This window comes from Phalacrocorax aristotelis, chromosome 1 (genome assembly GCF_949628215.1).
Source record: "Phalacrocorax aristotelis chromosome 1, bGulAri2.1, whole genome shotgun sequence".
Taxonomy (NCBI): Eukaryota; Metazoa; Chordata; class Aves; order Suliformes; family Phalacrocoracidae; genus Phalacrocorax; species Phalacrocorax aristotelis.
This window is the reverse complement of record NC_134276.1, coordinates 203,428,652-203,454,913: the sequence shown is the minus strand read 5'-3', so window position 1 is coordinate 203,454,913 and position 26,262 is coordinate 203,428,652. Positions and strand designations below refer to the sequence as shown.

The following is a 26,262-nucleotide window of genomic DNA, read 5'->3' as shown; positions in this document are numbered from 1 at the left end:
GGACTGCTGAGCGCTGACCCTCTCATTTGCTCATGTTTTTGCTCCACCCAGTTGATAAGGATCATATGCTGTCAATTAAGCAATGTGTTTGTTTGTTTGTTTGTTTTTAGTTCTAGGGGAAAAGTCCAGAACACCAGTACAAGAAGCTACGCAAGGGTCGAGGCAGAATTTGCATCTATAATGGAGCAATCTAGCACTCAACAGCTCAGGGGCCATCCAGCCCTGAAGGCACCATAAATTCACCAGGAACTTCCTGGATAATTTTCCTACCTGCCAGCACTGCTGAGCTCAGCAGAGAGTGCCACAGCCCAGAATTATGGGGTGTCCAACCAGACATCAGGTGTCTGCAAGGTCAAATTCTGAAGTAAGCCCAGCACAGTGGAGCCTGAGCTACTGGTATGAGTCCTATGAGGAACTGTACGTGATTAAAGGCTACCCAACAGAGAATGTGCCACCAACAAACAGAGCACAAACATGCTGCTTTCTAGTACTTCCAAACTCTGGAGTATTTAATTTCATAAATGTAATAACGTTCTGGTAACAGTATTTCTAACCTGTGTTTATTTTCTAAGTTTCTAAGTTTTAAAAGAAAAAACGCTCTCTGAAGTCCCGGAAATATTACCATACAGTCAGTATCAAGTTGGCAGGACAGCATCCATCCACAGTGTTTGCTATCCACATGGGCCATGCTGAACCCTTTACAGCTTACCTGCCTGCCTTGGGGCAAGGGGAGGCTCCAGGTTCTGTTTTCTTCTTGTTTGGTATTCTAGGGGTATGAATACTTTGACTTATTTCCCCCAAGCCTTCACTTTAGACTTGGCTTCTTCTAGCTCCTTCTTCTGTCCTATTCCTTCCACGCCACGTACTCCTTTTCTCAGCTTCCTCCTCATTTAGACAACTCTATATGTCTAAAATAAATCTCCTAATATCTAGGGGTTTGCCGGGACCAAATGTTTTAAAACAGTCATTTATTTGACTGTTTTGATTAAATCCTGTCCATCGGTATAAGGTAAACAAAGTCATACTTACTCAACTGCAGTTGAATTATATTGGATTTGCTCCAGTTAAACCCTCGTTTGCTCATTTACCCTTAATTTTGCAAAGGAATGTTATCACAGGGAACAACCAAAGCCAACTGTGGCATTGCAAAGCTATTTTCTGCCAGCCTTGAACTCAGACACTTCATATTTGACATCTGTCCACACTTACAAGCTACATCCAAATGCAATTTTCTCTACTCTCACACCATTTCAGCTTCTAAAAAGACTTAATAACACCCTAGTGTGCACAGTTATAAACCAAGTTCAAAATGCTTGGCATAGAGTCTACTTTATATGAGAAGGTATGAACCAAAGTCAGTGTGTTTCCTCATGAGAAAATTTCTCTGATTTAATACAATCAATTTAGCAACTGAGCTTGTGAAATGAGTTGCACTTCTGTAGAGCTGTCCTCATGCTGGACAGGAAGACATATCAGGCTTCAAAAAAGTAACAGCTTTTGGTCAAACCCACCCTTGCGAATGACAGCAAGACCCAGCTGTGACTCTATGCTCCAGCCTGGCTGGCAGCTGCTTAGAGGCTTCACCCTCAAGTTCCTTCATGGGGAGATGGCTCATGTGTATATTGAGCAATAACTCAGTGAAGCCTTCTAAAACCCATGTCACTGAAGCAACACATCCCTGGCTAACTCAGGCAGGTTTCCTGGTGCCTCCTCCAGTGGCTGCCAGGCCCTTCTATTTGGCTTTCGTGTTGCTTTTGTGTCCTGCTGCCAAAGGATACATCAGAGCTAACTGCTGTGCTTAAAGAAGCCTAGTCCTCCACTGGGGAAGGAACGATTTCAGAGCCCTGGTTGTGGTTTCGTACACTTGGGATTGTGTCTGTCCTGCTCTTGTTAGCCCTGATGCTCCTCAGGCCTTAAAAGCAGGATGCCGTACACAGGAGAAATATCCACGGGCAGCCTCTGGGAGCACGTTCCTACTTCCCATCAGAGCTGCTTCATAAGTTCACTGCCCATCTTCATGTTAACATTTCAGCTAGTTTTGCTCATTCTTCCCTGTAAAATTTCATCACTTTGTTTAATTGCAAAAGTCAACCACTATATTCAGGAGATGAATTACCCTATCACCACAAGAAAGTTTGACATTTAGTAGCTTAGAAGATATTTATGACTGAAGCAGTTCTTCTTCTGAAATACAACATTCATTTGTAGAAATTCCCCACTGGGGAAAAAAAAATCAATGACACACGGAAGGTGCTAAAGCCCTACCAAAATAGCATCTTAACTGTTCCTTAAAATGGTGAAATGTACACAGATGATGAAAAACAGCTCGGAAAGTTAACCACTTTAGTCCTGGAGCAATGAAAGCATTTTAAGACAGATTTACAGTGCACTGAATATCTGATTATGTAAACTATCATAAATGGATTCAGTGTGTTAGAAGCCAACACTAAATCTTCAGCTGTTTACTGAAAAAAAAAAGAGCAATAGGGGACTATACATTAAAATTAAGATTGATTCTGGAAAGCCTGGCATAAATGAAATATGCTGACATAATGGGTAAGCAGAAAGAAAGCAAGCATAAAATTAACAATCATCAGCTCTTGCTCCAGGATTACAACTATAAACTAGAGAATGACATTAGTTGTAAAGCTAGTCCTTGAGATGAACTGCAAAAGTTTTGATAGAGCTTGTCAAAACTTTCCAGGTTCCTACTTCAAAATCTATGCTGCAGTTATGCCTGCTCATTAAAACTAATGGAAATAATCCTGAAAAATCCCATGCACAAGCTCCTGACTTTTCTGTCAGGATGGGGCCCTGCAGGGCATGATTTCAGGGGCCAGAAATATTTGGGGGCCAAAATGGATTTGGGGGCCTCATGCGCTGCTTTGCTCTCGCCCAACACCTCGGTACTTCTCACGCACAGCCTCAGCCAGCCAAAACATTCTGTGAGTCTTAGCGTGTTGTGCAATGCTCTTTTGATGCTATTGGGAAGTGTGTTGTTAGCAGGCAGAGCTGTGGCTCTTGGCAAGGTGTAGTGGAGCCAGGAGCAGGGAGGAGGGCATCCCTGGCCCCAGGTGCCAGCTGGAGCTGGGAGTTTTCATTATCATTGGGAAGATATCCAGTTTCTGGATATCTTATCCTCCAGGACCGTGTCACACAGTGAGGAAGACAAGAAAAAAGGTTTTCTTTCAGACCATGAAGGTGGATAACAATGGGGAGAGAGTTGGGTTATGGAGCATCTTGTTCTGGATGGGGCTTTTAATAACCTAGGATGAAGGAAACCTGCATAAAATATGTTTATAAAATGGCACTTAAGAAAATTAATCACAGTTAACTAAGATGTAAGAGTAGCTGTGCATAACATAACACCCTTCTGATACCCTCTTGCTCAGAACCAGCACAGCCATAAATTGGTGCATTTCAGAAATGGTGGTCACTGAGTGTGAATCTGGCTGTTCTGCTCTGCATGGCAGTGTCCGTCGGGTTCACCACACTCAGGGTGGTCCGTTTCAGGAATTACATCAGGTGAGGTTTTTTGCATGTTCCTCAGTGAATACACTTCTTATTTGGTTTTGTCCAAGGCATCACAACAAAGTTGTTATGAACTCCATAGGACTTTTATTCTCTCTTTTTTGCCTACCTATCCAGGCTGCACTTTTCATAACTGTATTTAAATTGCCTTAATCCTTCTTGAAATCTTTTTTCACTGAAATTCACTATAATCCTGAAAGGCCTTATATGTGATTCGATAAAAATTCGTTGTTAAAATGTTATGGATTTTTTTGTTGTGCTAGGCCCTTCTTTTTCTCTCTCTTCCTCCCCAGAAGGAATGTTTAGCAAAAGTGTTTAATGCTACAGTTGTACTTAAAAAGTAGCCAATGTCATTAGAGCTGGGATTAGATATGATCCTTTTTACTGGATGTATAAATCAAAATAAATAAATTTAAAAGCCCCTGGGAAACCATCCAAAGGAACATTTCAAATCCTGAAAAGAACATATTATGCTGCCTTTTTTGAAACTCGGTCTGTAAACCCATAGGTTGGCAAATTAGCAATTATTTTTTTAAAAGACCAAATCAGCGCTGGTGGGCACCCAGCTCAACGCGAGGGCTCCCAGGTGCACTGCCTGCAGTGCCGGGCTGCTGCACCAAAGTGGAAAACACAGCAAAGCGAAAAGTCAAACCAGCCTCCAGTTAGTTCACAGGACAGTTTCCAAAGGTCGTGCCACATCCCTGTGCTATCTCCTGCCACCATAGGAGACAGCAGACTCTGTCATCTGAAGAATGGGTGTCCCATGTTCACAGGGAGTGCCAGGCTTTTATGTCCTTGGCAGTCCTGGGATTTTCCCATTGCACACTGTAATGGGAACAGCCCCAGTACGGGAGGACTGGCACAGCTATACCACTCCAACACCTCCAGAGAGCCTTTCCAAGATGACCTGAGGCTGAAGGATGTCCAGCTTATTCTGACTCAAGTACAAATTCTGACAAAATTTTAGTCTAGAAGCCTGGGTTGATCTGGGGGAGGAGGGGCGGGAAAGGCTGTCTAGGGCACTTTCTCTCTACTGAGAGAAGTATTGTGGGCATGAAAGAACCTCATTTTGTCCTGTATTTGTCATGCAGTACCTCCCTATACCAATTAATCCACAGGATCTGCCCAAATACTGTCTATGCAGCAAGAATATAATAAAAGGAAGAGCAATAAGTCAGGTAGAGAGGGGTGGGAGACTACGTCTGGATGACACAGCAGGTTATTTTGTCAGATCTCTAAAAGCATGTGCATTTATTTCTTACTCACCCAGGGCAGAATTCATCACCCATCACTGCAGGTTATCTGCCACTGGTGCCGGAGCATGTTGTGCAAGGCTGTCTCCAGAGTCAGCAGGAAAACAGGCACTTTTATAACATGACTCACCCAGTGCTGATGCTGCTATTTAACCTAGCCAAGATGAGTTGGGCCCTACAAGTGCTTATTTCCCTCCATTGACTAAAAGAGATCTTAGATGACACAGATGTCTGTGCTATTGGCATCTGCAGTGAGGTGAGATCCTGCAACTGAGTCATTTAATCTGCCTTAAAATGTGATTGTGGGATTGATTGTCTCAGATCTTCCTATTCAGACAGAGCAAAATTCAAAGAGGAAAGAAACAAGAAGGAACTGTTTCCTTGCTTCTGTGACTTGGTACCGCAGAAATTAGTCACGTCGATCTTTCTCTGATAGCCAGGAGATGGGTGGATGGATAACTCACACCACTGTCAGCACATGGACACAGCCATTATCTGCGGTGACAAAGTCATGAAACTTCTGCTTCCGCTGTAGGTGTATAATTATAGTAAGACAAAAATCTGAGTCACGGGTGTAATTCAGCCCCCCTCCAGGTATGTGACACATAAGGTGTTTATCAGTTGAAGGACTGGAAAATACTGAAGTGATCATTGTTCAGTATTGGTGAATAAGACAATGAAGTTTCTTGGATATGACACATAGAAATTATGTGGTTTGAAAAGTGCGTGGGGCAGCATATTAGTGCTTGATCTTTCTCAGTGTTTTTTGCAGAAAGATAACTGCATCTCTTATTACATCCCTACTACTTTTAAGTGGATTCTTCCAGACAGTGTCTGGAGTTGCAGATTTTCTTATTCTAAACACATATCAAAATATCTCAGGGTATGGAAGCACATGTTTACAATACCTGCACAACCTTTCCCAACCAGATACCATATAATTACTTAGTGCACAAGTGGAGTGCAGTTGTAATAGAGGAACTCTAATGTCTGCATAAATCTAGTTCAGAATTAAACTGCTACTTAAAGATGCTTTAAGGAGGGTATTTAATTTTCTTTTTTATTGTAGTGTAATTAGATAAAAGATGCAGGGTTGCTTAGATATCTTATTTAAACACTTCTGTCTTCTCAAACGTTGTGATTTGGTAAAAACCTTTTGATGCTTCGAGTAACATCTGACATTTACTCAGTCAAGAAGAAGCAGTTAGATGACTCTTTATTTGGGAAAGGCTCATCAGAAAAGGCTGCTGCGAAAGCATGGACCTGTCAGTGCCAGGCAGGACTTGCGCCATCAAGCCACCACATTTCCTCAGAGCAGGGCTGCAATGAGGACCTCCCCAGCACTGGGGCTGGCAACATCACCCACGTCCTTGGGAAAAGGAAAACACCAGAAAACAGGAGAAGGAAAAGCCGCAGACACAGACAGGGCTGGAATAAGTCATAGAAAGAAATTAGGTTGTTTTGATATGACTTACTCTTGGCTAGCTCCTCTGGGATGCTGCTTCACACCAGAGTTTCTTCTCCCCAGTGCAATCCAACAGGCAGCTTTTTTATTCAGCCTTTTAATGACTTTGATCTGACCCATACCAGCTCTTCATTTCCTATCTTTTCATATTTGCCTCTTTTCCAGTCTTCTGCAGCTTCACAAATCCTCCAAGATACCATCAGCTCCTTGCTGGAGCCCCAGGAGAGCTGAGATACTCTGAGTGATGGATACAGGGAACCATGCAGGTCTGTGGGAACACAATGCAGAGAATGTCCAAGGTCTTTTTACAGACTTAGCTTGGATCCAGTTGGACTTATTTTGGACTAATTTTAGATGGGGCTTTTTAGATGGACATAACAAGTAGGCTTGAAATTACCCGTACCACTTTCCTCACAGTGTGCCTAAGATGATTCTCCTGGAGCTCAGCAGGGAATATGATACAGGTAGAGGTGTACACAGTCAGCTCATGTCCAACCAGCCTTTCTGAGAGAAGGCCTTGGCTTTGTCCTGAGTGGAAATTATTGGACTGTTTCCAGACCCAATCTGACCCTAGAATCTGCAACAATTTATTCATGTGGTGCTTGCGCTAATGAGCCATGTCAGACCTAGCTATCTCTGCATCTGTGGCACAGATAATCTCTAAACTGAATAATTCAACCACAGATGCCTGAGAGCTGGTTTTAGCTGCAAACGTCTCTGTGATTGCTTCAGCCATATCCCTAAGTACTCTAGGATGATTTTCATTAGATCCAACACCAAGCAGAACACCTAATTGAAGGAGTACTCCTTAATCTGTTCCTTCTCTTCTAGTCTGAGTTCTTCCTATTTTGACACTCTGTTAACTGCATTAAACATCGGAAAGCAGTTAATCTTTTTAGTGAAGGTAGATGCAGAAAAAGAAGTGTTAAGTGAGTGATCATGGAAGTCCTGCTGGAACAGGGACTTGCTCTCAAAGGGGTGGTTGCATTGGCCGTATTTACCAGTCTTTATACAGGCAAGAGTAAGCAACATTTGCTGTGAAAATGCATCCTGCCTTCTGAGGGATTCCTTCTTGAAAAGAGGAAACCTTAAGCACCACTTTGCCAAAGCTGTATAGGAGAATGGGACTGCCTGCACAAACCATCAGTGAAGTCTGAGAAGGAAGGTGGGTACAAAGAAAACAAGCAATGGACAGCCATGAAATCCTGAGCTCACTGCCTCCTCAGATTATGCTTTCAGTCATATGCAGAGCAGAAAGCAAAAAGCAGTAGGCATTAGCAAGAGAAAGCAGCTATGAACTCAATGCAAACTCAGTATTTAGTACTCCCCTGCCTCCCAATCTCCATCTCCTGTCTGTTGGTCTTCAGCCCATTCAGTTGTGACAGCACCATCATTTGTAGGACTGTATTTTGAACTGGATTAGGGACCTGATTTAAAAAAAAATCCTGCCAAGAAATGTCAGTTTTGTGATAGGAATGAGTGATTGTGAGAATAATTGAAACCAGCATTGCCACTGAACACATTGCGTTAGGAAACCACAGCCCCAGCTCCACAGCCAGCCTGGCCAGGCTGCTCTGCCTTGTTCTGATTTACAAATGAGTCTGCCATTAGAAGCTAGGAGTCCTCTTTCCTGGGATTATTTTTATTTGTTTTTTTTAAATAACTGAGTACTGATGTCTTCCAGTCACAACAAATATCATGGCTGTCTTTTTCAGTGACCATGTTTATCTTTTGTCATGAAAATGAAATTCAGAGACAGAAAACAGTGTTAGAAATGGCTGAGAGGTGAAAGTACGTATCAGCAGTTGCAGAGTGCAAAACATCAAGGGACATTCCAATTACAGCAAAACAAAGCTTTACAAACCCACCAAAGTCATAGGAAAAGCTATATTTAAAAAAAAAAATTAAAAACCAGATAGCTTCTTTTTGGCAAAACTATGCACGGCTGCGCAACAGAGGAGGTGTGCGCTCACCCACGGCATGAGGGCTGAGCCTCCTCCCAGCAAGACTTTCAGGGCAAAGTACATGTCTTACATGGTCTCATGCTCCCAACTAGGAGCATAAAAGGGTGGAGCTGCTCTCATTCTTTTTGAGATTTTTTTCTTCTTGTCCGTAGCAGAGTTTCAAATTTTCAGGCTGCACCAATACCACTAAATTTAACAGCACCAGAAACATCCCTCAGCACTCCCCAACCTCTGTACCATGAAGTTTTTAGCATGAGTCTTGGCACCTTTTGACCTGTGCCAAGTAGTTCTCTCCTGCACAGTTTCTGAGTAGAGTTTAGGAGCACCATGGGCCAGGGACTGTTCCCAGCACCAGTTTCCATGTGGCCACCCTGTTTGGGAGAATAAGACAATTTAATGCTATGGATGCAGGCTGCTCCTTGCCAGCTGGCCTCAGTGCCAAGGAATGGCCCCCAGCACATTTAATTTGCTACTATATACACCACTTCAGTTTCTTTGTGTTGTGCTTCCTTTCTCACTCACTTGTGTTTTAGAACCTTCTTGGTAATAATTTGCTTGTGAGCTAAGTGGTATTTTAGACGGCAATTTTTGGACTTAGCAAAATCCATTGTCTTATTTTCCTAGAGTGAGTTCACTGTAAATATTCAGGTGACCTGAGGCTTTACAGCCACCTCCTGCACACCTGGGATAACTGCTAGCAATGTGCACCCAAGCTGAGTGTTTAGGTTAGGCAAGAGGCAAATCCTCTGTTTGCAAATGCTCCTTCTTATCATGCACTAAAAGTTCAGAGATTTACTTGAGCTGGCACTTTGTGGAAGAAACCAACCGCTTCCTGGCAACTCAAAGCACAGTGGCAAGCCATTATCTTAATTTGCTAATACTGTTCTGGTCTGGGGAGTTGTGCTAATGAAACTATCATCTGAAGATGAGAAGCAGGACTCAGCCCCTAATGTTTTATAACTCCTGTGCTTATGGGCTCTGCCTGCATTTTGTCCTCAATTCCCCAACGGGACTGCCGTATGGTGCAATCAAATCAGCTGTGTGTTGGACAGCCAGGCAAATACTAATGCTCAATCTAACATGCAGTTCATGTGCCTTTAAATAGCAGTGAGAGCCAAGCCAAGCCATCCACTGCAGCAATTTCTGGATATATGTGCAGATCCCCCCTCCTCCCCTGAGCCCTCCCAGCCTGGAGCTGCAAGCACACACAAGCTGTGCAGAGGGGCCAAGGATTGGTGCGGCTGCCTGTCATTTCACAGTCACCCCACTGACGTCTCCTCCATGCTGTTGACTTGATGCCGTTTGTAGCGAATATAATTATAACGTGGAGAATCAACAACTGTTAACAATTTAGGTTAAATGTAATTTAATTCCCTGAGATTACCACACTTAGATGAGATTTCGCTTCACGTGAACCATGCAGAGAATGTGAAGAGCCTGCATACTTCTGCTAAAGTAATTCTGGACAAAGAAAAGATTGACACTGGCTTCCTCAGACTCTATTAAATGCTTCAATGGCTTTGGCATGAGTTTCTAATCTGTCATTGCTCCTGGAATTCCACATGCAAGAACGGGATCTATCTGAGTGCAGAGGTTCAAAATCCATTTTTCCTGGGGGGGGAGGGGGGCATCCATATATCTTAAAGAAGGAGAGCTCAAAATCCCTGATCATCTTTGCCCTTGAAGAGACTATGCCTAATATTTCACTCACAGTGCCATTGTATCCATAAACTGTGGAAGATAGCATGAAATGTTGCTGTTATAAGGTCTAAGAAGTAGTCATACTAGCCTAGAAACTCAAAGAGTCTATCGCAGAGTGCTCTTGTGCTACTGGGATGACTGCCAAGCAAGGCATGCAGATTGCTGTTGCTGAGCTTTTGAATGATGAGGAAATGAATAGGACCGCTCAACACAGCAGTCACTCCCCCAGAGCACCCAGAGCAGTCAATCAGCATGGCTGCTACCTTTGGCAGCCAGTTTCTAGGTGGACTGTGCTAGATTCTGGTCCCAGAAGTGGGGGCCGGATCCCAAACACACCTTTTAATAGAGGTTTCCAGCTCTGCATATCACTCCAAGAGAAGGTTTTCTAACAAGGGATTATAGCTTTAGAGCTTATTTGTCTTCTCCCCAGATGCAGAATAGTCATCACTTTTCCAGCCTTCCACACTTCCACTGACTGACTAGGAATGCAAATATTTGTAAATGAAATTGCCAGCTATTCTCTAATTCCTAAGGAACTCAGCAAAAAATAGCCTCAAGTCCAGAAACCTTTTGTGATTTAGTGACAATGAACCCTTTGTTTATCTTTAGAACTGAAAGCAAAGCTATATCTGACACACTGATGCATTTTGATGAAGTTATTTATGTGCTTCACTTTGATAGGATCTATTAACTCATACTTCTGTGCTCCTGAGCAGCAGCTTTGATGACAGCATTTGGATTTACTGGCAGCAGCTGTTGTCCTGTTGGGTCACAGCACATAACAAATGGAGGAGCTTCAGAGCTTCCACATTCTGTGTCTTAGTGCTGAAAAGTCAATGCTTACTATGGTCTTTCTGAATTTGCAGCTATTCAAGAGTTTAGGAGTAGGCGCATACTCTTTGTAAAGAGTGGCATGGTGTTACTGTTTTCCAGGAGCCTGTTGCAAGGGCACTGCTCTCCACGACGTTCTCCAAGAGGCTTTCAAGCCAACTTTGACTTTCACTAGCTGGGATCAGTATGGTAATTTTCTTGATGGTGTTTTGCCAAGAACCTCAGTTCTTGCATGGAGGTTTTCTGCAAAGGGCAGGTGCTAGCTTAAGAACCAGCATCTGTGGCTGACAATGACAAAAATGGTTCTGGTTATAAGTAAAAAACTCATGAACTAATCACACAAAGAAGAAAGCCACCATTTCCCTGTGACAGGCAAAGATCAGTTATGTAGAGAGCTTTCCTGCCTATCCAAGCTTTTCCACTTGTTTGGCATTATTAGTCTTCCAAAAGCGTCCACGGAAACAGTTGTTCTTCAGCATTATCAATAGTTTCATAGCCCTTATAGTTTAATACCTATTAAAACTGCTCAGATAGGTTGTAGTGTTTTAATGGTAGTAAAATGAAGGTTACCATTCCATACTTGGTGATTTACAAATGTTCATCACAGTAATATCACTTATTTTATTCACAAAGGTATAAAATTGCATAAGCTATGTTATTTGAGCAGAGTCCCTGAGTTCATATTTTACATGTAAAACAGATCAGTACTTCTGACGGCTGTTTGCAGAAGCACAAAAAAAAAATTAATGATCTCTGATCAAGAGTCATCCATGTGGCTCTCTGGAAGCACAAGAATAGCAGTATTTTATACATTGCAAGTGTTTCACATTTAGAGCAAGATTAATCTCTTCACTCCTAACTGCAGGATTTGTAGAGTAGTGACGGATTTAATGATATGGTCACATAGGCTATTGAAATGATTGCTTTTCTGATTAGAAGTCATCACCCAAAGTCAATGGCTCAGTCTTGTAATAGGAAGCATCATGGGATGGTTGCCAAATTCTTCTGCTTCAAATGAGCTTTCCATCTGGAAGGACTTGGAATCCCTTTCCAATCACGTAGACTAGACCTAGAGACCCATCAGAAGCACATTCACTGAAATGGCTGAGAATGTGTCAGGACTTTCCAGAGGAAGGAAAGAACAGTGAATCACTGCAAGCACAAAAAAACAACAGGCCATGTCAATGTGGATCATGGACTACTTCTATTGTGCACTAAATAGACTCCCAACTGAAAGAAGACTGAATCTGGTAAAGTAAGATAAAAGAGCTGGATATTCACACAGATTATCTAATGTGAACTGAGAGCTTCCAACAGCAAACTACAGAGCTATTTTTGACTAGGAAAATAAGTGCACTTCCACTCAAGGCAAGTGATATGAAGAATTACACTACAGCAGAGAACAGGATCTAAAATTCACCTCAGAGGAAAGGAGAAAGTGCACCATGACAGGATTGCCTAAGAAAAATTTAAGTGATTGAAAAAACTGGAGGTAAATAATGCTCCTGTCCAAAAAGGGGCTTTGTACACTTATTCTGAAGAGAAGCCACAGTGCCACTAAGTAGAAGTAGCTGGTTTTCTTCCTACTTCTTCATTCGTTGACTATACCTTCACACTACGTAATACTAATGAACTAATAAATTAATGGCAACTAGTACACTTACACCCAGTGATTGTAGGAAAGCATTTGACAATGATGCTGCTATAGCAAGACACAGAAAATTTACAGATTACATTGTAGAATCATTTATGTTTTCCAAAATCTTTTTTGGTACACCAGTTATTAAATGATTGCTTTGATGGCACTGTCATCACAGGCAAAGGTACATCTTCTCCCTGCAACGTCTCGTACTGCTGTGTTACAAATATTTGGCATGGAGACGGGAGTCCCAGGGGTGTTTGGCAGTCTTGGTTTGCTGGGGATATCTATTCATCAGCAGATGAGAGACAACAAAAGACAAACAGCTTAGTCAGAACAGCAAAACAATAGGGTCTTATAATCAACAGGCCAAAAAACAAAGGCTATGAAAATAAATATGACCTTACTTGGCACCGCTGTTCTTGAAGGAGGAACTGCAAGCATTGTTGTCACATTTATTTACCCAGGCAGTATATCTCGCAGCCCCTGTGACTCTATCTGTAATGCAGGGCTCAGATGGGCAAGGGAAGGACTGCTGGTGAGAATAAGGATGTCTAACACAAAGAACATCTTCACTAAACTGTGGATCAGGGAGAAGCAATAGGTTTATCAAGCACTGTTTAAACAACTTTCAGTTGGAGATCTGTATCAGATATTCATAATAAAATTCTGAGGTTAAGAACAATGGCAATTGAGGTGTATACAGTTACCAATAGCTGACCAAAAGCAGAGATAAGAAGGTAGAATATTTTGGCCATATCCTGACAATACTGAACGACAGACTTGGTCACCCAAGGGCCAGAGGAGATGTTGACTTGAGGAATGACTACAGGATGTGAAGGACTGAAGAAGTGACTTTGAACATTAGCAGATGGCTCAAATTAAATATATTGCTCTATGATAGGATTAGTTAGGGGCAAATGACCTCTGCCTCATGTCCCAGCACATGTGAGGGATAGATTGCTTTAGAGGACCCTTGTACGCTGAAGTTTTCTTTGTATAGAAACAAGACAAATGGTCTCCCCACATTGTCAAGACAATTGCTATACTCGTGCTGTCTACCATAGGCAGCTTGGAGTTTGCTGTCATGATCAGTTTTCACTACTTTACAGATTACAAGCCTGTGAACCTGCCAATGGTTGCTTTGGACATCTCACTGCCAGCATAACCACGTGCTTACTAGAAAAGATTTTCAGGTACAGTCCATTCAGCCAGTTTTTTGCTTTGCATTGAGTGTGCCAAGAAATTCACCACACATCACCAGCTGTGATAGTACATTTTGTGATCTCCCCTCACAGAAACAGTATTTAAAATACTTGTTTATTGCAAGTTATGCACTGGTTTGTACTGCATTTAAGACAAGGCTTAGGTAAGGTTACCCTAACTGCTTAAGCTGAATAATCTTTAGATGGGTTTTAGCAACATAAAAATTTTATTCCTTAAAAGTATCAAGGAATTGAGATCTCTTAGTACTGTAATCCAATAGAGTCCATTTCCAACAAAGAGGAGATCTTTTTCTTAACTTATCAAATATTTGCATTGAACTATGTTAAAATTGTTCATCATACAGGGATACAGTCATAGGGCAGTAATAATTACACCGAGAAGTTTTGCAAGTTCCAGCATGGCTGTTTACATGTCTATTTTCAAAAATAAATACTTGCTAAAGGTGTGTGCATGCTGAGGCATGTGTCCCTTCACCTCCTAAGCCTAAGGCATATTAATATATGGTTTTCTATAGCTACATTGAAGACCATAAGCAATTATTGGAGAACACAAGTCTCAAATCTCTTTCACAACTAAATGAAGGTACCCAGTAAGTACATATGGAAAGGAAAGACAAAAGGAAGGAAAAAGGAACAGATGGTGGCAGGAAGATAGAAGAGAGGCATTTTCTCTTGTTTTATCTTGAATCCAAAAGCACATCCTTCACTGAAGTTTTTAACAACAGCGTAGGAAAAAATGTATCTCAGGCAAAGAACAAAGACAACTTAATTGCTTTAGTACAGAGGTTTGGACTTGCCAATTTTTTTAAATCCTTCCCATAAAACTTAGAATGTTTTGGGACACTTTTATCTTTCTGACCACTTTCAACACTGAGGTGAGGAGTTAACGTCCCTAACAGGAGAGAGTGAGAGCAGGCTGCAGCCACCTCACCCCAGGTTTTGCTATTGGTGGCTCACCACAAAGGCAGTCTTGTGGGGGTTTGGAGGCAATACTTTCTGGAGGACAGAGGGCTTGTTTCAACCCAGTTTGTTGCCTGGCCACACAAGTGTATGTGCTGGCAGAAGGGGAGGAGAAGAGGTGGCATGTGTCTGGGAGCCAGGGGGAGCACGACTTGATCTGCAGCAGGATTTGGGCTGGCTTAACATGATAATGGAACAAGAGTGTAAGTTGGTGTTAAGGCATTGGACCCATTGTAATTAAACGTTTCTGTTTTCATTATAGATCTGGTTTGTCACTGAACTTCAGCACACAGAAGCCATTATTTAGATGGCCAGTTCTACTCAGCTTCAGAGTTAAATCATGGGTCTGAACCAACGGTCAATCTGCCAAATTTTGTCAGCCTGAGTTCAGCGTGTACTTGCACTTCACCTTTCAGATATCTGTTTCTTTCACTAACATGATAGCTAGTCCTTGAAACACCATAGCCTCTCTAAAAGGGAACATTTACATTTGCATCCCTCCTCCAGCTTCTCGGGTCTCTCCTCTGCACTTTGAGTCATGAAAGCAGCCAAACTTTATCACAGCAGAACTTGCCCAGAAGGGACGCGCTGGGCAGGAGGCTTTGATGGATGCGATTACTAGGTTACTACTTCCCTTTCCTCCTCACAGTGTACCTGGCAACCCACTGGCATGGGCTGACTTGTAATAGAGTAGCTATTCTCTTTCTTCAACACCAACTGGTGCCTTTTTCCCACTCAGGCAGGAATTCAGCAATAGCTTTGTACACTTGATTTTGGACTGTAGCCCCACCCTCATTTACTTCTAGCGACTTCTGCATTGCAATTTACATGTATAATGCATAGTTAATTACAGCTTAAATTAAGCACACAAAAATCAAGACCTGATTTATCAAATCAGGCTATGTAAGATTAACAGCTATTATAAAATAAATGGAATATGTAGATAACTCATACCATTTCAGTGGCTTATTTACAGAATCATTAATTCTCTAGGATGCAGTGAGCACACAAATGGGGACCAAGTTGCTCATACTAAAAATCCAGTCCTGTCCTTTGTCTTCTTTTCCTTCAGGCTGCTGCTCAAGTACATCAGAAGCTGAAATTTCCTATGGTTTAATGACAATCTGGTACTTTATACCCTAAACTTTATGTCTTTTCTCTTGCTTACCTACGTACAAGCTTTTAGAAACGGTCTTTGCTAGGAAAAAAGAGCACACAAAAATTTGAATTTTATTAACAATGCATATCTAGATAGAGTATCTGGGTCTGTTTTATCTATCCCTGAAGCAGAACAACAGTAAAATTAGTAGAGGATGTTGCAATATCCCATCTTGAGTAGGACTTCCGAAGAACTTCATGGTCAAACCTTTTCCATGAATACCCCTCAGGCTGCTGCTCAGAGCACTTTATGGGGAAGCAGGGTTCAGGTCCCACATGCAGAGATGGGGTTTACATATGAGCCTTCTACTGCCTGGATATCACTGACCATAGAGTATTGCATAGAATGTGGATATCTTCTTTCTGACAAGCTTCAGGATCCAGCATTTAGCCAAAACTACTTGGCACATTTTCCTTAGGTATACAAATAATTTGGGAAAAATTAAAACAACATTTAGGGACAAGTTTGCTATTCACAGTAAAGACAGAAAAATAGCAATTTACCCAGCTGCAGCTGTAAATGTCCTATGTTTTCCATGCCATGCTTTGTGATGCATCTGTGGGAAAGGAGGATGTATTCTAGGAACAAAAATAAATTATTCAGTAGCAGTTCTTAAAGTGATCAAAATGAAAGGTGTAAGCTACTTTATTTTTTTAATACAAAAGAGCTGTTCTTTGAGGTACTGATCAAACTAAACAGAAAATCAAATTAATTAAGGATCAGCTTCAATAGAATGCACAGGCTTCTGCTGACACAGAAATTGATTATTTTTCCAAATAGTAGCAGTGCCCGCTAAGAAAAATTATTTGATTAAAGCCAACCTCCATGTTGCTTGGTTAGTTGTTCAGGATTTTTAACTTCAGACTAAGAAGTGAACATTCTCTGGGATGATAAAACCAAGATGTATTTAAATGATTCTTTTCTTTAAATGAAATAAGCATAGCTATAAAAGTGAAGATAAAAGAAACAAAGAAATTAAAGACAAAAGCAGGAAGTAAGGAAAAGCTCTTATTAGCATTATTATTATTTATTTGCTTTGCGTCAGTGCCTAACAGCACAAGTCATGAAGCAACACCCCATTATATGAGCCTCTGTGCAATCACAAATGGAAAGGACAGGGTGTGCTCCAAGTAGTTCACCGTTTAAATATAGCACCACAGACAACAGCAAGTATTGACTAATGGAGGAGTACAAGGACAAGCAGTGCTGCACACCTAAGGCAGTGGGCTCAGCCTGATGTGGCTGTTAGCAAAGAATGGCTTCTCGAGGGACTCATGGAGGTGGCACTGGTGAGCTCCCCCAGCAGTGCGGGCCATGGGCTGACACTCAAAAGTGTTTGCTGGAAGATGTGACAACAGGATGGTGGATGGTGGATGGTGGATGTCTTCCAGACTAGACAACAGATGATAAGAAGCACTGGTCATGAGGAAGGGCTTGTAAATGAAGACAAGATTTATGAAACAGAAAAGGACAATGGTAAATTGCTAGAAACATGTCTCAGAGAGCTGGGAAGTTATTTCTTTGCTCCTGGATGATGATTGGAGGGCTCTCCTAGTTCAGACAGGACATGCAAGGCAGATGAACAAGCACCCACTTTCTTGGAGGGACTGAACAACGAGCCTGACACAAAGTTGAGAGCTGAGTCAATGGGACTCCTGTTTTGAATCCCTTAGGTAATCATCCAGTCCCCTGAGCCAGGCAGGAAGGAGCACTCCAACCAACCCAGATCACTGGAAGTTACAGCTAAGGGTCAAACCAAGGAGAGAAGATAAGGATTTACAGGAAGCAGAGATGAGTCAAAGCACCACTCCCCAGCACAGCTTAGCTAGGCTTTTATTTTCTGTCACTTCCAGCTCAGCAAAAAAGCAGGATTTGCCCACAGCTTCACCAAGTTTTTCTTTTCCTCAGATAAAATGAATTTTTTAACAGGACAAGACCTGCAAAAATTAAACACTAACCCAATCAAGAACAACCAAAACAGAGTTCTCAAAACAAGGTCCCTGGAGCGTATTACAGCCCTGTGTCACACTGAAGAAGCTCAGTTGCTGTAAACATTTTCCCACCATCCCAGGACAATATTACCTACTGCAGTTACCACTCTCCTTAAGGATTTTCTGTCCTCTTTCTTTAGCTAAGCATGTTCATTGGTTCCTCTCTCCCTCTCCCTCTCCCTCTCCCTCTCTCTCTCTCAGTTGACTGTGCATGGAGCCAAGTAGGCTTGCCACTTAAGTCTCTTGTTTAAATGTCTAACACAGGATGAAAATAGGCATCTGTAAAACTCTCAGCTTGTAATAGCTTTTTTCTTACTCTTCCCTTTGTTTCTAAGCTTGCAAACCACACTTTTGTTTAAATCCTTAATGCAGAGATTTGGCCAATGGGTGTGAGAGAAAACTGCATGCCACTGGGAGGGCAAAACCCATCACCCTTCTGCGAATGTGAAGAAGAAGAAGGAACAAAGAACAATGATTCACCTTTGTGTGCTTAAACATCTGAGGGTAAAAACACCTACTTTCAATGTGTATCTGAAGAAAATTGCTGTTTACAAGGTGGTGTTGTGAGAAAAAGTAGTTATATTGTTGCTGTACGCTTCTATGGGAGAACTTATCTTGGGCCGCATGTCTCCGGGACACAGGGCTCTACCCACCCTGGGGACAGTGATGCACAGACATCAATATGATGGATACAAAATGTCCGTTTATTTAGCTGCATCACACGCTTATATAGCTCTTGCGCTTCCTGTTCCTGCCACTCCTATGGGGACGAGTCTATCTTTCCGTCACATCCCGTGATCTTCCGGTCGCCGATCCCTGTCTATTCCCCTAACATTGTATGAATGAGGCTGCCTTTCAGGGGAAGAGGAGGACAACAAAGACACTGAGATAAGGCCATCAGAGAGCAGGGGAGGAAAGAGAGGGATGATACCAGCAGAAGAAATGCTGGAGAAGAAGTAAATAGGTTAATGAATCAGGGAGAGCATGTAGTGACATTGATATGGTACTGAATTAAAAAGGAATCACAAGACTGTGGAATCATATATGATGGGAGTGGCAGGAAGTAGAAAGAACATCTTGTCCCATCTCATAACCCCACACAGGACTGATTATATCTAAATAGGTCTCCCAAGCCATCTGTTCCAGAGCTTACTTACGCTTAAGTTTGTCCTAATGTCTCTCTGCATTACTTGCTGCCCTACACAAGGGCACGCTGTACACACAGTTAGTTTGGCCCCCTTCTCTGTGTAGCAATCTTTTATCATAACCTGAAGAGCATTATCATACTTTTTCCCCCTTCAGCCCTATCTTCTCTAGACAAACCAAACCAAAATCTTTTCCTTCCTCCAAGGCCAGTTTTTTCAACTCCAGGCAAAACACTTCTCCCTGTCTTCCGCAGGGCACAGTCCAGTTGGAGTTGTGAAGTCTGGTACTTGAAAATGGACAAAATTTCAGAAGTCATGAAGGGATGAATAAAGTGAAGGAAGAAATACTGGCTGTATCTTACCTATGACTAAATTGACCGCATCTTACTTACGACTCCTCTTCCTATATCTGAGTGTGGCATCTGCCATCTTCCACAGCAGCACCAAGCCTATGACTCATATTAATCTTTAAGCAGCAGCTCCATCTCTGCAGAGCTGCTCCTCAGGCAATTACCCAATTTGTATTGGTGTAGTTGCCTATTACCACCTGTATATCGTACTTCGCCATTATCCTTCAGGGGTTATTGGCGATTTATTTTAGGCTCTTGCTGTAACTGGTTGGGAGCTTTTAAATTCTAATCCTGACTTTCAAAGTGTTTGCATTTTTCTCCTCCCCCAGTTCTGATCATCCACAACACCAGTGAGAGCATTGTCTGTTCCTGTGTCAGGACCATTAATGGATACATTGGCTTCTGCTTGGCCTGAAATTGATCTATAGGGAAGCTATTCATATTCAATAAGACGTTCAAGTCTGACCATGAACCCCTGATAACTACCCTTTAAGCACAGTTTTTCCAGCAGATTTGCCACTTATTTAGTCCATATTTTCTTAGCTTGCTCATGAAAGTATTTTGTGGAGCAAAACCAAAGCCTTGCCAAAGTCACTGGTAGGTTGTTTCTCTAAGAATATTGTACATATGTATATCCAATCTCTGGATGGATGTACTCTGTAAGCTCTTGAGACTGGGAACTTTATCAGTATTAGCAGTATCTACTGGGGTACTTCAATCCAAGCCAAGATAAAGGCTAGCATGCATACATATACCTACAGGCTGTTTCGGTCTGAGTTCATGGAGATGTGTACTAGACTGCTGTGAGGAGGAAAACGAGAAAAGAAAGTGAATTTATACATGGATCAACATGTTCTGAAAAGATCACTCAGTTGTCAGCTCTTACCCTGGTGACCACAGAGAGTGCCTCAGGTATTCACAACTGCATGGCTGTTTGTTTCAGATTGCTTCAAGTAGGCAGGGATCTCAGCACACTGTTGCCCAAGGAAAAGTCATTTTTAATGCTCTGAAAGGACACAGGGCTCTGTGAGGCTCTTAAAGGGGCTCCAAGTTGTCAGATTAGGCTTTAGTCAAACTAATGGGCAACTTTGTGTCCTTCAGTCCAGGCAGTTCAGCTCAGATGAGCCGAATAAATTCCTACCAAGGTGAACCAGACCTATTCAAACTACCAGGCAAAAAATTATGTTCTGACTCAGATGAATCAAAAAATAGGTCTTCCTGCTACGGAATATGGTTTAAATAGTTTATAGGTTCTCTCCGCAGAGAAGATGATCCCTCACCAAGAGCATCTTTATGTCCTGGCATCAAAACTGCATCCAAAAGATTATGCTGACCACAATTACAGCTGCCTTTACCTTTCAGGGTGTTGGGGGTTGAAGAGAGGTGGAGGTAATTCACAGGTGTCCAGGAAAAAGTATTCATTAGAAGGCTCAGGTTAATTTGCTGTAGAAGTCCAGGGAAACAGGTGATCCTTGAGTATCTTGGAAAACTGAGTATGGTTATTGCTGAAACTCTGGGCAGAACAGGCTGACGTAATTGGCAGTGTATTCAGTATCTGGTTGTTATAGCACTGGGAGGAAAATCTGGTGTGTCATGCACAGCCCCAAAATACATGTCTTCTCTGCACAATAGAGGAGGCTGAGAATCCTCAGCTTCTTCATCCAGAGTATCATAAGACTGGTCAACATTTGGACATGGCAGCATCAAGAGACCTTCCTTGCTGCTCTGGGGGCTAAAACACTGAAATTTGTAGGCTAGACCTTTCCTAAGGCAGCCAAAGGCTCTGGGCCTGCAGGTATTCCAAGTAAGAACCCCCACCCTAACAGAGAAGGAAGAATAAATCATGACAGGGAGAAATGTGAAGAAGACTGGCATGACATGCCAATAAATTTGTGGTTACGGAAGACTAGACCCTGTTATACAGAGGGGATATATTCCTGAGAAATTGGCATAGTGCAGTATTATTTGCAGAGCCAAATAATACGTGCCAGCAAGAGACAGGCAGACCCATACTTGAACTGGATCCCAGGTGAGCTGTAGAGTACGACTGTCCATGACAGCTCAGGGAAGACAAGTCCTGACCAGAATCCCATTCTGATTTACACCTGTGAAGTCAAGGCACTAGACTGTCTTTAGTTTTCTGTCTGTTCTCCAAGAGATCTGAGGAGTTGGAGAGTTCCACAATGGCCCTGCTGAACCCAAGCAGCTATTTTAGTTGACATTGGCAAGGGGCACAGGGAACGTGGTATCCATTAGGTTCTATTTTGCCTGCATTCCCTGTGTTTTAATGCTGTAGGGTGTTACTTGTCCTTAAGCTTTAGCTTGGTTCCTTGAGCCAATGTTTTTGGCTCTGTGAGCATCTCTGAGAGCTGGAATACTGATGATGAGCTTCACTAGCAGCCATTTGGGCCAGGAAATCTGGAGCAGGGTTGTACTGTGCCAGAGGTAAACTCAAAACCTTTCATCCAGTTACCATTTGGCTGATGGGCAAGTCCCTGTACCATCCTAAATGGCAGTCTCTTTGCTAGTACTGGTAAATAAAACTGGGCCAGGACTTGTTCTTTTGCCTTAAGGACGGATGGTGTGGCACAATTCACATTCATTGGGCTAAACTCCTTCATTCCCACCCATACTTCCTATAGGGAACAGTTTCAGACTGAGCCTGGGGAATTGTCTGAGGACTGCCAAATGGCACAGGCCAAAATCATGCCAGGCAGTATGCCAGCAGTTAAACAGCTGGGATGGTTGCATGCAAATGCTCAAGCCTGTACCGAGACCCTATTTAGTTCACTAGTATAGATATCATCTTTGGTGCTGATATCGACTGGGCTGGAAATGCAAAGCTTAAGACACAGAAAATTTTAATGAGGATAAATTTCTCCTGACTTTCTTTTCCAGAGTTTTCTGCTACATACTGGTTTTGAATCCCAGGGTTGTTTAACCCTTGACGGTGTTGGAGGTTTACCTGTAGCAAATGGGTTGTTATGTCTGAACCACGCATCCCAGAGGATGCTCATACAGCCTCCTGCTCTGGGTGTGGTCACTGAGTCTGGACTTCAAAGGGAACTTCAGAAAACAGACTGCGTCCATATGCACCAGGGCTCAGGGCAGACTGGAGTTTCAGCAGCTCCAAGGGTCTGAATATCAAAGATTAAATAAAAATGCCTCCCCTTTCCCAGGGAGAAATGTGCCAAAGGGGGGAGAATGAATGAAAGGGGTAAGTCAAGCTAACATCCAAGTTGAAGATCTAAGGGTAGATCAAAGAAGGCTTCAGTCATAAAAAGAGCTCCATCTGGATGTGCAAGGGGATCTGAGGGCACATGGGCAATAACCAGAATATACATTACCTATGGACGTGTCATATATATGACAGGACGGAGGCAGGGCATGCGCTTGATGATGATCAGGCTAGAAAAGACTGTGACCATGAGATGTGGTGCCTGTTCAGTTTGAATGGATCTGTGGACAATTGCTACAGGAAATGTGAAGGTAATTGCTTTTGACCTATCAACAAGGTTGCTTGCTGTTTTTCAGAAATAGGCGGATCTGACATTGTATGTTTTTGACAGATATGAGCTGGCTATTGCCCTTTTTTTTTTTTTTAATGTTCTTATTTTTCCCAGTATTTTTCTGAGAACTGAAGCTTGGCAGACTGGTCTATAATTCCGTGAGAGCTTCTTTCCCCCCTTTCTGAAGGTATTTAAATGTGTATGTGTATCTTTTCCAGTCCTCTGAAACTTCACCATCCATCCTGAGTGCCCAGAGACAATGACTACTGGCTCTGCCGTTGCTTCTGCTGGCTCCTAACAACTTTAGGATGAATTGCAAGTCCAGAAGATTTGAAAACACCTCCTTTTCTATTTATTCTGCAACTTATTCTTTGTCTGTTCAGGCTTCAGCATTTATCTTAGTCATCATTGTTAACTGTGGTAGTATTCAGATCACAGCTGAAAGCCTCAGTGAAGACAAAAGCAAAAAAATCCCATTAAATAATATTGAACCCTTTGTTCCAATCTGTGCTCAGCAAGAAAATTATGTGAATTAATAAAATGAGGGGCAGTTTATAAAAGTAACAGTAGAGGAAAGGTGGGTAAAGATCTGGTGTGTACAGAATATTTGAAACTTGCACAGTGACTTGTCTCCTCCAGAGCTGTTGTTTGCTAATGAACCCCTAACTGAAATACTAATAATTTCCTTTGTATAGTCATGAGTTCTTGAGCCACCAAGAATCAAATCAAAGCAAGTTGAGAGCAAAATAAACTTTCAAAAGACACACTAAGAGTGATGATGGTGACTGCTGTGTTTGACAAATCTAGTCACACTCAGGCGAAAAGCAACAGAAACCAAGAGTCTCTCTATGTAGCAGGCAGCCATGAACTTAAAATAGCACCTCATGCTGTATGAAATCAGTTGTGTATTTTATGGAAGTATGAACACAGGGAGTACAGATGTAATTCATCTGGATTCACAAGAGGGCTGGCTACCTGTTTGAAAAATTGTGCTGGGCATGAACATGGTTTGAAGATCAGCTAAAGAACTGTAAGTAATTACATCTTTCAGTTTCAGAGCTTCCTTCTTTCCACCTCTCTGGTTTCTTCTCCATCAGTTGCACAGCAAAGAGGATCTCTTTCCCTTTGGCTTGCCCAAACTTTTATTTTCTCTGCAGCTCCCCCTGACAACACCCCTCTCCTCTGCCATCTTCACTCATCTGGCACCCTCCTGCTGCCCCACAATGTTTCTGACCAGTTCTGAGTGGTTCTTCACCCTGGCCCATTTCTGAAACCTAATGAGTGATTTTAGGGCTCCGTGGGGAGGCAGTAGGTAACGAAGCCATTTCCCAGCTGGGAAGGCTGCAGTCAATACAGACAGAAACACTGATGTGCTGGGCAGTCCAGGACCAGGGTCCTGACCCCAAAGGACAATGCAAGCCCTTCCTGAAGTGAGATGCTTCAACTGGCAGTGCAAGCAGCCTACCTGCCAAGCACAAAGTCAAGGAGAGGGGGGTGTTTGGAAATTCTTGGCACAAGGTGGCCCCCAAATGTCACCTGCCATGGAGGTGTCTCACTTCAGTCCTCCTGGGGTCCTTCTCCCATGTCCCTTCTGGTTAAAAAGGAGCCCAGAGAAGGTGGTTCTGCTCCTTTCAGTGGCTGGGGACAAGTGCATTCTCCCAGGAAATGTGGTGGCAGTCCCTGAGGGTCAAACCCATGTCCATCAGTGAGGCGCCCGTTGCCAGACTGGGCTGGAGAAGCAGAAGAGGCCACCTCTGCCCCCCATGTAGGGGCATAGGGGTTGCTGGAAAAGCTGAGAAACAGATTGTTGCTCCCTTGCACCCAGTCCCACCTCTAGATAATGTCCACAGTTGGTGATTGCTTCCAAAGGCAGGACTTGGCTGAGCAGCTCTGCCCCATTCTGCCTTCAAGTTAGATTTAGATCAGCATGGCTATGCCAAAAGAAATTGTTGTCTTTTAAGACATTCTTTCAAAGGAACATGAATCAGATCTGTTTTACATTCAAAGGTCTAGCTAAATAAAACCATTTAAGTGCCTACATCTGCTTATCTCCCTTCAACCGTGATGGAAAGGTCTCAGCTGGTAACTGCTGAAAGACCAAGAGAAGCTGAAAGGAGTAGAGGAAAGGTAATAGACCCCAGGATGGGACTTCCTACTATGTTGTAAGCTGAGCTGACATTACTCATGGTTATATTTGGCTTCAGCCAGGGTAGTGCTGCCTCCTCCCTCTGCCAGGTCTGTTTACAGGCACTGTGAGGATCTGCTCCTCTGCAGTTCTGGTGGGGCAGCCATCCCCTATGCCCTATCTCACTGGCTCCCTCTGGGACTGCTGAGGTTTGGAAGGGAAGCACCTGCAGAGCATTAGCATCACCCTGCTCTGATTCACAAGCAAATCAGCACAAGTGATCAAGGATTTGGATTGGATCTTGGTTTAAGAGAAGAGTGGTTGCTTTGTCTTTCCAGTGTTGGTGTTCAAGAAGACACCTGTGCTCTAGTTAAACTGAGCTGGGGGAGGCAGGTGGGAAGGAAGGAGGGAGGGAGGGACAGACGAACAGACAGAAGGAACAGGAGATAACTATTTGCAGCCGCCAGGTGGGGTGACTTTGGCTTACATTAACTTCAAGTTATTTTTAGTTGTGTATGCGGTCCCAGGCCACAGCTGTTCATAAAATGAGGCTTTAGTAAGTATAAAGAACAAACCCAAATGGTTGCTGCTTTCATAACCCCCTGAGCAGTTGAGATTCTTCAGAGCCCAGGGCCTTCTGCTGTGTCAGCTCCATCCTGGCCAGTCCCCTGCATCCTCAGCCCTCCAAACGCACAACCAAAGCCATGTGTGATGTGGTTTACTAAAGCTCAGTAAGTTTGATGGCAAGGTTTACTACATTAATTACTGCATAGAAGAAACATACAAAGGAAAATTGAGTTAGAATCAAGTTAGAATGATTCACACAGAGACCAGAGACAAAAAGGGTAAGGAAAACCCTCCCATTGAGTCACAAGGTTCAGAGTGGGCCTCCTTGCTCTCTAAACTCCTAATGGGGCTTACGTGCAGCTAGATCCAATCTTAGTCTCAGACCTGAACAGTTTATGTCTAATGGAATTACCTATTCAAAGTTAATAGTAACTAATATTTAATAGCTACATGGATTAGTAATGTTTCATTAGTGTTAATTCAGTTTGCTAGAATTAATTACCAAAGATCTACCATTAGTAAAAGGTCTCTCTGCCTCTAGGAGCAACCCTGAGAGGGGTCCCAGCTCATGGAGAGATCACCATGCAGCCACACTGCCTAGCAGGGAGAGTTCAGAGAAGGCTCACTTAGGCTGTCATATTTATGGAATAAAGTGGTTGGCTTGTAGTCAAATTACATGCAATGGCAAAGGTATGTATGAGACTCCTTGTACCCACAACTTTCTTTGTTCCTTGATAAACGAGTCTTGGAAAAGCCACCCACTATTCATGTGTTAATCACAGGATCAGTGTTCCAAGCTCATATGCATCGATGCTCAATGTGTCACTCTATTCCTTTGTGGATTTT

The 26,262-nt window shown here is 42.7% G+C and overlaps 1 long non-coding RNA gene across 1 annotated transcript in view; it reads right to left on the bottom strand.

The window, feature by feature from the left end:
- Positions 1-11,294: 11,294 nt before the first annotated feature.
- LOC142056743 (uncharacterized) overlaps positions 11,295-26,262 on the bottom strand; it is a 60,766-nt gene continuing 45,798 nt past the window's right edge. The window contains exons 3-4 of the long non-coding RNA XR_012660428.1: positions 16,233-16,307; positions 11,295-11,897 (exon numbers count right to left, since the gene is read on the bottom strand). This is a non-coding gene — a long non-coding RNA (uncharacterized LOC142056743). The remainder of the gene's footprint in view (positions 11,898-16,232; positions 16,308-26,262) is intronic.